Below are 12,150 nucleotides of genomic sequence, written 5' to 3' on the forward strand. Positions count from 1 at the left end.
AGTCAGGTACATTCTTAGGCGTTTAATATGCAGTGTTGAGTCCATTTCGTTGAGCAAGGAGTAGCTCTTGTCTATTCCATATTTGGCTTAAGGAACTTTATCTGTGCTCATTTCAATCTCTGGTTTTATGCAGCACCCCAACTCACCTTTACCCTTAAGCAAGCATAAGTTGTTTTTCTAAATTTGAGTCCCTGTTCTGTTCTGTAATTCAGTTCCTGTGTAGCCAAGTTTACATTCCGTGTATTACTGATATCTTATGATGTTTCTTTTTCTGTGTGACTTACTTCAGTTAGAATCATCATACCTGAATCCACTCATTGTGCTGCTAAGGGCCTGATGACACAGATTTCATTGCTGAGTGATACTGCTTTGTAAGTAAACACCACAACTTCTTTCTCCATTTTTCACATTCTGCGATGTTGAACTTGTACTGTAAACGAGGTTCTTGTAAACAGAGCTGTTCCAAACTTTGGGGTGGCTGTGTCTTTTTGATTTTAATTTCCCTAAGCTATAGGACCATAAGTGGAAGTGCCCTAGGTTCTGTTGCTTTGTTTTTTAGATGTTTCAGGAAACACCATACACTTCTCCCGAGTGGTTGTTGGCAATTTACATCCCGCCCATCAGCATAACAAGGCTCCCAGTTCTCCATGGCCTGTCCTGCCTTTCTGGATTTTACACTTTTTTCAGATGGCCCTTTTGACCGGGGGGAAGTGAGACTTCATTGTAGTGCAGATTTCCTTTGCAAGCTTGCTTGGTTGGCCAAAAAGGGCGTATGCGTTTTTTCCTGAATATATTCAGGAAAAAACCTATACGCCCTTTTTGGCCAAGTGCATCATTGTGGACGTTCTGCCTCTTTTCCTATGCTTTCAATTCAATTCCAGTCTACCTCCTGAAATCGGTTTCCTGCAATTCTGCCCCGCTTTCAAGTCCTCTGGGCAGCCTTACTTCAGTCTATTTTTGGACGATAGCTGTCATTTATAACTCTGCAGGTTTGTGAATTACAGTGCCCCTGAGCTCCTTTCTTCAACTCGCTTTCTTGTGAGCTGGCCGCAACACCGCAGGATGGCTTCAGGCCCTAATCTGTTTCCGGCACGGCACGCTGAGCCTTTGGTTATTTCCTCTTCCTGGAGGGAAATGAGAGTTAAATTTGCCCGTCCAGACACCTCCAGCTAGTCTCTCATTGGTTCTCGCTATTCCTGTTCATCTTCCAAGAAATTGCAAACTGGGCCAAACAGGAGGTTAAAGGCGCTGACTCTCCAAGTGGGGAGAGTGTTAGTAAAGCGTCTGGAATGTTGCACCCGAGTACCAGGGGAGGAAAACTGAGACATATTTGAACACTTCTCCGGTTCACATGGTTGATCATACTTGGGTTCCACATGCATGTTTTAGCTGAAGGAAGAATACCTTAAACCTGGAGAGTTGAGACCCGTGGAATGGGTACCATGCAATATGACTTCAAAGGGTCTTCATTTGCTCACCAAACCTCTCCAATCCTATCACTGCTGCGTTTATGCCCCTGTACACATGCTTGATTCTCTTTCGGAGACATAGCAATCCATAGGTTTTAAGATACTTACTAGTCAGGTACATTCTTAGGCGTTTAATATGCGGTGTTGAGTCCATTTCGTTGAGCAAGGAGTAGCTCTTGTCTATTCAATATTTGACTTAAGGAACTTTATCTGTGCTCATTTCAATCTCTGGTTTTATGCAGCACCCCAACTCACCTTTACCCTTAAGCAAGCATAAGTTGGTTTTCTAAATTTGAGACCCTGTTCTGTTCTGTAATTCAGTTCCTGTGTAGCCAAGTTTACATTCCGTGTATTACTGATATCTTATGATGTTTCTTTTTCTGTGTGACTTATTTCAGTTAGAATCATCATACCTGAATCCACTCATTGTGATGCTAAGGGCCTGATGACATAGATTTCATTGCTGAGTGATATTGCTTTGTAAGTAAATACCACAACTTCTTTATCCATTTTTCACTTTCTGCGATGTTGAACTTGTACTGTAAACGAGGTTCTTGTAAACAGAGGCGTCCTAAACTTTGGGGTCGCTGTGTCTTTTTGATTTTAATTTCCCTAAGCTATAGGACCATAAGTGGCAGTGCCCTAGGTTCTGTTGCTTTGTTTTTTAGATGTTTCAGGAAACACCATACACTTCTCCCGAGTGGTTGTTGGCAATTTACATCCCGCCCATCAGCATAACAAGGCTCCCAGTTCTCCATGGCCTGTCCTGCCTTTCTGGATTTTACACTTTTTTCAGATGGCCCTTTTGACCGGGGGGAAGTGAGACTTCATTGTAGTGCAGATTTCCTTTGCAAGCTTGCTTGGTTGGCCAAAAAGGACGTATGCGTTTTTTCCTGAATATATTCAGGAAAAAACGCATACGCCCTTTTTGGCCAAGTGCATCATTGTGGACGTTCTGCCTCTTTTCCTATGCTTTCAATGCAATTCCAGTCTACCTCCTGAAATCGGTTTCCTGCAATTCTGCCCCGCTTTCAAGTCCTCTTGGCAGCCTTACTTCAGTCTATTTTTGGACGATAGCTGTCATTTATAACTCTGCAGGTTTGTGAATTACAGTGCCCCTGAGCTCCTTTCTTCAACTCGCTTTCTTGTGACCTGGCCGCAACACTGCAGGATATCTTCAGGCCCTAATCTGGTTCCGGTACGGTACGCTGAGCCTTTGGTTATTTCCTTTTCCTGGTGGGAAATGAGAGTTAAATTTGCCCGTCCAGACACCTCCAGCTAGCCTCTCATTGGTTCTCGCTATTCCTGTTCATCTTCCGCAGAAATTGCAAACTGGGCCAAACAAGAGGTTAAAGGCGCTGACTCTCCAAGTGGGGAGAGTGTTAGTAAAGCGTCTGGAATGTTGCACCCGAGTACCAGGGGAGGAAAACTGAGACATATTTGAACACGTCTCCCGTTCACATGGTTGAGCATACTTGGGTTCCACATGCATGTTTTAGCTGAAGGAAGAATACCTTAAACCTGGAGAGTTGAGACCCGTGGAATGGGTACCATGCAATATGACTTCAAAGGGTCTTCATTTGCTCACCGAACCTCTCCAATCCTATCACTGCTGCGTTTATGCCCCTGTACACACGCTTGATTCTCTTTTGGAGACATAGAAATCCATAGGTTTTAAGATACTTACTAGTCAGGTACATTCTTAGGCGTTTAATATAGGGTGTTGAGTCCATTTCGTTGAGCAAGGAGTAGCTCTTGTCTATTCCATATTTGGCTTAAGGAACTTTATCTGTGCTCATTTCAATCTCTGGTTTTATGCAGCACCCCAACTCACCTTTCCCCTTAAGCAAGCATAAGTTGGTTTTCTAAATTTGAGACACTGTTCTGTTTTGGAATTCAGTTCCTGTGTAGCCAAGTTTACATTCCGTGTATTAGTGATATCTTATGATGTTTCTTTTTCTGTGTGACTTATTTCAGTTAGAATCATCGTACCTGAATCCACTCATTGTGCTGCTAAGGGCCTGATGACACAGATTTCTTTGCTGAGTGATATTGCTTTGTAAGTAAATACCACAAGTTCTTTATCCATTTTTCACTTTCTTCGATGTTGAACTTGTACTGTAAACGAGGTTCTTGTAAACAGAGCCGTTCCAAACTTTGGGATGGCTGTGTCTTTTTGATTTTAATTTCCCTAAGCTATAGGACCATAAGTGGAAGTGCCCTAGGTTCTGTTGCTTTGTTTTTTACATGTTTCAGGAAACACCATACACTTCTCCCGAGTGGTTGTTGGCAATTTACATCCCGCCCATCAGCATAACAAGGCTCCCAGTTCTCCATGGCCTGTCCTGCCTTTCTGGATTTTACAGTTTTTTCAGATGGCCCTTTTGACCGGGGGGAAGTGAGACTTCATTGTAGTGCAGATTTCCTTTGCAAGCTTGCTTGGTTGGCCAAAAAGGGCGTATGCGTTTTTTCCTGAATATATTCAGGAAAAAACGCATACGCCCTTTTTGGCCAAGTGCATCATTGTGGACGTTCTGCCTCTTTTCCTATGCTTTCAATGCAATTCCAGTCTACCTCCTGAAATCGGTTTCCTGCAATTCTGCCCCGCTTTCAAGTCCTCTTGGCAGCCTTACTTCAGTCTATTTTTGGACGATAGCTGTCATTTATAACTCTGCAGGTTTGTGAATTACAGTGCCCCTGAGCTCCTTTCTTCAACTCGCTTTCTTTTGAGCTGGCCGCAACACCGCAGGATGGCTTCAGGCCCTAATCTGGTTCCGGCACGGCACGCTGAGCCTTTGGTTAATTCCTCTTCCTGGTGGGAAATGAGAGTTAAATTTGCCCGTCCAGACACCTCCAGCTAGCCTCTCATTGGTTCTCGCTATTCCTGTTCATCTTCCGCAGAAATTGCAAACTGGGCCAAACAGGAGGTTAAAGGGACTGACTCTCCAAGTCGGGAGAGTGTTAGTAAAGCGTCTGGAATGTTGCACCCAAGTACCAGGGTACGAAAACTGAGACATATTTGAACACGTCTCCCGATCACATGGTTGATCATACTCTAGGTTCCACATGCATGTTTTAGCTGAAGGAAGAATACCTTAAACCTGGGTAGTTGAAACCCGTGGAATGGGTACCATGCAATATGACTTCAAAGTGTCTTCATTTGCACACCGAACCTCTCCAATCCTATCACTGCTGCGTTTATGCCCCTGTACACATGCTTGATTGTCTTTTGGAGACATAGCAATCCATAGGTTTTAAGATACTTACTAGTCAGGTACATTCTTAGGCGTTTAATATGCGGTGTTGAGTCCATTTCGTTGAGCAAGGAGTAGCTCTTGTCTATTCCATATTTGGCTTAAGGAACTTTATCTGTGCTCATTTCAATCTCTGGTTTTATGCAGCAACCCAACTCACCTTTACCCTTAAGCAAGCATAAGTTGGTTTTCTAAATTTGAGACCCTGTTCTGTTTTGGAATTCAGTTCCTGTGTAGCCAAGTTTACATTCCGTGTATTACTGATATCTTATGATGTTTCTTTTTCTGTGTGACTTATTTCAGTTAGAATCATCGTACCTGAATCTACTCATTATGCTGCTACGGGCCTGATGACATAGATTTCATTGCTGAGTGATACTGCATTGTACGTAAGTACCACAAGTTCTTTATCCATTTTTCACTTTCTGCGATGTTGAACTTGTACTGTAAACGAGGTTCTTGTAAACAGAGCCGTTCCAAACTTTGGGGTGGCTGTGTCTTTTTGATTTTAATTTCCCTAAGCTATAGGACCATATGTGGAAGTGCCCTAGGCTCTGTTGCTTTGTTTTTTAGATGTTTCAGGAAACACCATACACTTCTCCCGAGTGGTTTTTGGCAATTTACATCCCGCCCATCAGCATAACAAGGCTCCCAGTTCTCCATGGCCTGTCCTGCCTTTCTGGATTTTACACTTTTTTCAGATGGCCCTTTTGACCGGGGGGAAGTGAGACTTCATTGTAGTGCAGATTTCCTTTGCAAGCTTGCTTGGTTGGCCAAATAGGGCGTATGCGTTTTTTCCTGAATATATTCAGGAAAAAAACGCATACGCCCTTTTTGGCCAAGTGCATCATTGTGGACGTTCTGCCTCTTTTCCTATGCTTTCAATGCAATTCCAGTCTACCTCCTGAAATCGGTTTCCTGCAATTCTGCCCCGCTTTCAAGTCCTCTTGGCAGCCTTACTTCAGTCTATTTTTGGACGATAGCTGTCATTTATAACTCTGCAGGTTTGTGAATTACAGTGCCCCTGAGCTCCTTTCTTCAACTCGCTTTCTTGTGACCTGGCCGCAACACCGCAGGATGGCTTCAGGCCCTAATCTGGTTCCGGCACGGCACGCTGAGCCTTTGGTTAATTCCTCTTCCTGGTGGGAAATGAGAGTTAAATTTGCCCGTCCAGACACCTCCAGCTAGCCTCTCATTGGTTCTCGCTATTCCTGTTCATCTTCCGCAGAAATTGCAAACTGGGCCAAACAGGAGGTTAAAGGGACTGACTCTCCAAGTCGGGAGAGTGTTAGTAAAGCATCTGGAATGTTGCACCCAAGTACCAGGGTACGAAAACTGAGACATATTTGAACACGTCTCCCGATCACATGGTTGATCATACTCTAGGTTCCACATGCATGTTTTAGCTGAAGGAAGAATACCTTAAACCTGGGTAGTTGAAACCCGTGGAATGGGTACCATGCAATATGACTTCAAAGGGTCTTCATTTGCTCACCGAACCTCTCCAATCCTATCACTGCTGCGTTTATGCCCCTGTACACATGCTTGATTCTCTTTTGGAGACATAGCAATCCATAGGTTTTAAGATACTTACTAGTCAGGAACATTCTTAGGCGTTTAATATGGGGTGTTGAGTCCATTTCGTTGAGCAAGGAGTAGCTCTTGTCTATTCCATATTTGGCTTAAGGAACTTTATCTGTGCTCATTTCAATCTCTGCTTTTATGCAGCACCCCAACTCACCTTTAACCTTAAGCAAGCATAAGTTGGTTTTCTAAATTTGAGACCCTGTTCTGTTCTGTAATTCAGTTCCTGTGTAGGCAAGTTTACATTCCGTGTATTAGTGATATCTTATGATGTTTCTTTTTCTGTGTGACTTATTTCAGTTAGAATCATCATACCTGAATCCACTCATTGCGATGCTAAGGGCCTGATGACATAGATTTCATTGCTGAGTGATATTGCTTTGTAAGTGAATACCACAACTTCTTTATCCATTTTTCACTTTCTGCGATGTTGAACTTGTACTGTAAACGAGGTTCTTGTAAACAGAGCCGTTCCAAACTTTGGGGTGGCTGTGTCTTTTTGATTTTAATTTCCCTAAGCTATAGGACCATAAGTGGAAGTGCCCTAGGCTCTGTTGCTTTGTTTTTTAGATGTTTCAGGAAACACCATACACTTCTCCCAAGTGTCTGTTGGCAATTTACATCCCGCCCATCAGCATAACAAGGCTCCCAGTTCTCAATGGCCTGTTGCCTTTCTGGATTTTACACTTTTTTCAGATGGCCCTTTTGACCGGGGGGAAGTGAGACTTCATTGTAGTGCAGATTTCCTTTGCAAGCTTGCTTGGTTGGCCAAAAAGGGCGTATGCGTTTTTTCCTGAATATATTCAGGAAAAAACGCATACGCCCTTTTTGGCCAAGTGCATCATTGTGGACGTTCTGCCTCTTTTCCTATGCTTTCAATGCAATTCCAGTCTACCTCCTGAAATCGGTTTCCTGCAATTCTGCCCCGCTTTCAAGTCCTCTTGGCAGCCTTACTTCAGTCTATTTTTGGACGATAGCTGTCATTTATAACTCTGCAGGTTTGTGAATTACAGTGCCCCTGATCTCCTTTCTTCAACTCGCTTTCTTGTGAGCTGGCCGCAACACCGCAGGATGGCTTCAGGCCCTAATCTGGTTCCGGCCCGGCATGCTGAGCCTTTGGTTAATTCCTCTTCCTGGTGGGAAATGAGAGTTAAATTTGCCCGTCCAGACACCTCCAGCTAGCCTCTCATTGGTTCTCGCTATTCCTGTTCATCTTCCACAGAAATTGCAAACTGGGCCAAACAGGAGGTTAAAGGGACTGACTCTCCAAGTCGGGAGAGTGTTAGTAAAGCGTCTGGAATGTTGCACCCGAGTTCCAGGGGAGGAAAACTGAGACATATTTGAACACGTCTCCCGTTCACATGGTTGATCATACTTGGGTTCCACATGCATGTTTTAGCTGAAGGAAGAATACCTTAAACCTGGAGAGTTGAGACCCGTGTAATGGGTACCATGCAATATAACTTCAAAGGGTCTTCATTTGCTCACCGAACCTCTCCAATCCTATCACTGCTGTGTTTATTCCCCTGTACACACGCTCGATTCTCTTTTGGAGACATAGCAATCCATAGGTTTTAAGATACTTACTAGTCAGGTACATTCTTAGGGGTTTAATATGGGGTTTTGTGTCCATTTCGTTGAGCAAGGAGTAGCTCTTGTCTATTCCATATTTGGCTTAAGGAACTTTATCTGTGCTCATTTCAATCTCTGGTTTTATGCAGCACCCCAACTCACCTTTACCCTTAAGCAAGCATAAGTTGGTTTTCTAAATTTGAGACCCTGTTCTGTTCTGTAATTCAGTTCCTGTGTAGCCAAGTTTCCATTGCGTGTATTACTGATATCTTATGATGTTTCTTTTTCTTTGTGACTTATTTCAGTTAGAATCATCATACCTGAATCCACTCATTGTGATGCTAAGGGCCTGATGACATAGAATTCATTGCTGAGTGATATTGCTTTGTAAGTAAATACCACAACTTCTTTATCCATTTTTCACTTTCTGCGATGTTGAACTTGTACTGTAAACGAGGTTCTTGTAAACAGAGGCGTCCCAAACTTTAGGGTGGCTGTGTCTTTTTGATTTTAATTTCCCTAAGCTATAGGACCATAAGTGGCAGTGCCCTAGGCTCTGTTGCTTTGTTTTTTAGATGTTTCAGGAAACACCATACACTTCTCCCGAGTGTCTGTTCGCAATTTACATCCCGCCCATCAGCATAACAAGGCTCCCAGTTCTCCATGGCCTGTCCTGCCTTTCTGGATTTTACACTTTTTTCAGATGGCCCTTTAGACCGGGGGGAAGTGAGACTTCATTGTAGTGCAGATTTCCTTTGCAAGCTTGCTTGGTTGGCCAAAAAGGGCGTATGCGTTTTTTCCTGAATATATTCAGGAAAAAACGCATACGCCCTTTTTGGCCAAGTGCATCATTGTGGACGTTCTGCCTCTTTTCCTATGCTTTCAATGCAATTCCAGTCTACCTCCTGAAATCGGTTTCCTGCAATTCTGCCCCGCTTTCAAGTCCTCTTGGCAGCCTTACTTCAGTCTATTTTTGGACGATAGCTGTCATTTATAACTCTGCAGGTTTGTGAATTACAGTGCCCCTGAGCTCCTTTCTTCAACTCGCTTTCTTGTGACCTGGCCGCAACACCGCAGGATGGCTTCAGGCCCTAATCTGGTTCCGGCACGGCACGCTGAGCCTTTGGTTATTTCCTCTTCCTGGTGGGAAATGAGAGTTAAATTTGCCCGTCCAGACACCTCCACGTAGCCTCTCATTGGTTCTCGCTATTCCTGTTCATCTTCCGCAGAAATTGCAAACTGGGCCAAACAGGAGGTTAAAGGGACTGACTCTCCAAGTCGGGAGAGTGTTAGTAAAGCGTCTGTAATGTTGCACCCGAGTACCAGGGTACGAAAACTGAGACATATTGGAAGACGTCTCCCGATCACATGGTTGATCATACTCTAGGTTCCACATGCATGTTTTAGCTGAAGGAAGAATACCTTAAACCTGGGTAGTTGAAACCCGTGGAATGGGTACCATGCAATATGACTTCAAAGGGTCTTCATTTGCTCACCGAACCTCTCCAATCCTATCACTGCTGCGTTTATGCCCCTGTTCACATGCTTGATTCTCTTTTGGAGACATAGCAATCCATAGGTTTTACGATACTTACTAGTCAGGTACATTCTTAGGCGTTTAATATGCGGTGTTGAGTCCATTTCGTTGAGCAAGGAGTAGCTCTTGTCTATTCCATATTTGACTTAAGGAACTTTATCTGTGCTCATTTCAATCTCTGGTTTTATGCAGCACCCCAACTCACCTTTCCCCTTAAGCAAGCATAAGTTGGTTTTCTAAATTTGAGACCCTGTTCTGTTCTGTAATTCAGTTCCTGTGTAGCCAAGTTTACATTCCGTGTATTACTGATATCTTATGATGTTTCTTTTTCTGTGTGACTTATTTCAGTTAGAATCATCATACCTGAATCCACTCATTGTGATGCTAAGGGCCTGATGACATAGATTTCATTGCTGAGTGATATTGCTTTGTAAGTAAATACCACAACTTCTTTATCCATTTTTCACTTTCTGCGATGTTGAACTTGTACTGTAAACGAGGTTCTTGTAAACAGAGCCGTTCCAAACTTTGGGGTGGCTGTGTCTTTTTGATTTTAATTTCCCTAAGCTATAGGACCATAAGTGGCAGTGCCCTAGGCTCTGTTGCTTTGTTTTTTAGATGTTTCAGGAAACACCATACACTTCTCCCAAGTGTCTGTTGGCAATTTACATCCCGCCCATCAGCATAACAAGGCTCCCAGTTCTCCATGGCCTGTCCTGCCTTTCTGGATTTTACACTTTTTTCAGATGGCCCTTTTGACCGGGGGGAAGTGAGACTTCATTGTAGTGCAGATTTCCTTTGCAAGCTTGCTTGGTTGGCCAAAAAGGGCGTATGCGTTTTTTCCTGAATATATTCAGGAAAAAACGCATACGCACTTTTTGGCCAAGTGCATCATTGTGGACGTTCTGCCTCTTTTCCTATGCTTTCAATGCAATTCCAGTCTACCTCCTGAAATCGGTTTCCTGCAATTCTGCCCCGCTTTCAAGTCCTCTTGGCAGCCTTACTTCAGTGTATTTTTGGACGATAACTGTCATTTATAACTCTGCAGGTTTGTGAATTACAGTGCCCCTGGGCTCCTTTCTTCAACTCGCTTTCTTTTGAGCTGGCCGCAACACCGCAGGATGGCTTCAGGCCCTAATCTGGTTCCGGCCCGGCATGCTGAGCCTTTGGTTAATTCCTCTTCCTGGTGGGAAATGAGAGTTAAATTTGCCCGTCCAGACACCTCCAGCTAGCCTCTCATTGGTTCTCGCTATTCCTGTTCATCTTCCGCAGAAATTGCAAACTGGGCCAAACAGGAGGTTAAAGGGACTGACTCTCCAAGTCGGGAGAGTGTTAGTAAAGCGTCTGGAATGTTGCACCCGAGTACCAGGGGAGGAAAACTGAGACATATTTGAACACGTCTCCCGTTCACATGGTTGATCATACTCTGGGTTCCACATGCATATTTTAGCTGAAGGAAGAATACCTTAAACATGGAGAGTTGAGACCCGTGGAATGGGTACCATGCAATATGACTTCAAAGGGTCTTCATTTGCTCACCGAACCTCTCCAATCCTATCACTGCTGCGTTTATTCCCCTGTACACACGCTTGATTCTCTTTTGGAGACATAGCAATCCATAGGTTTTAAGATACTTACTAGTCAGGTACATTCTTAGGCGTTTAATATGCGGTGTTGAGTCCATTTCGTTGAACAAGGAGTAGCTCTTGTCTATTCCATATTTGGCTTAAGGAACTTTATCTGTGCTCATTTCAATCTCTGGTTTTATGCAGCACCCCAACTCACCTTTACCCTTAAGCAAGCATAAGTTGGTTTTCTAAATTTGAGTCCCTGTTCTGTTCTGTAATTCAGTTCCTTTGTAGCCAAGTTTACATTCCGTGTATTACTGATATCTTATGATGTTTCTTTTTCTGTGTGACTTACTTCAGTTAGAATCATCATACCTGAATCCACTCATTGTGCTGCTAAGTGCCTGATGACACAGATTTCATTGCTGAGTGATATTGCTTTGTAAGTAAATACCACAAGTTCTTTATCCATTTTTCACTTTCTGTGATGTTGAACTTGTACTGTAAACGAGGTTCTTGTAAACAGAGCCGTTCCAAACTTTGGGGTGGCTGTGTCTTCTTGATTTTAATTTCCCTAAGCTATAGGACCATAAGTGGAAGTGCCCTAGGTTCTGTTGCTTTGTTTTTTAGATGTTTCAGGAAACACCATACACTTCTCCCGAGTGGTTGTTGGCAATTTACATCCCGCCCATCAGCATAACAAGGCTCCCAGTTCTCCATGGCCTGTCCTGCCTTTCTGGATTTTACACTTTTTTCAGATGGCCCTTTTGACCGGGGGGAAGTGAGACTTCATTGTAGTGCAGATTTCCTTTGCCAGCTTGCTTGGTTGGCCAAAAAGGGTGTATGCGTTTTTTCCTGAATATATTCAGGAAAAAACGCATACGCCCTTTTTGGCCAAGTGCATCATTGTGGACGTTCTGCCTCTTTTCCTATGCTTTCAATGCAATTCCAGTCTACCTCCTGAAATCGGTTTCCTGCAATTCTGCCCCGCTTTCAAGTCCTCTTGGCAGCCTTACTTCAGTCTATTTTTGGACGATAGCTGTCATTTATAACTCTGCAGGTTTGTGAATTACAGTGCCCCTGAGCTCCTTTCTTCAACTCGCTTTCTTTTGAGCTGGCCGCAACACCGCAGGATGGCTTCAGGCCCTAATCTGGTTCCGGTACGG

The 12,150-nt window shown here is 43.6% G+C and overlaps 1 long non-coding RNA gene across 9 annotated transcripts in view; it reads left to right on the forward strand.

Annotated features, from left to right (window-relative positions):
• The window catches only part of LOC307181340, a 1,758,975-nt gene that overhangs the window by 1,401,564 nt on the left and 345,261 nt on the right, over positions 1–12,150 (forward strand). Inside the window, exon 13 of one of the 9 annotated variants that reach the window (XR_013826458.1) lies at positions 11,345–11,429. The exons of the other annotated variants lie outside the window; for them this stretch is intronic. This is a non-coding gene — a long non-coding RNA (uncharacterized lncRNA). Of the gene's footprint in view, positions 1–11,344; positions 11,430–12,150 lie in introns of those variants that run through there. 9 annotated transcript variants of the gene reach the window in all.

This window comes from Stenella coeruleoalba (assembly GCF_951394435.1).
Source record: "Stenella coeruleoalba genome assembly, contig: scaffold_40, whole genome shotgun sequence".
Taxonomy (NCBI): domain Eukaryota; kingdom Metazoa; phylum Chordata; class Mammalia; order Artiodactyla; family Delphinidae; genus Stenella; species Stenella coeruleoalba.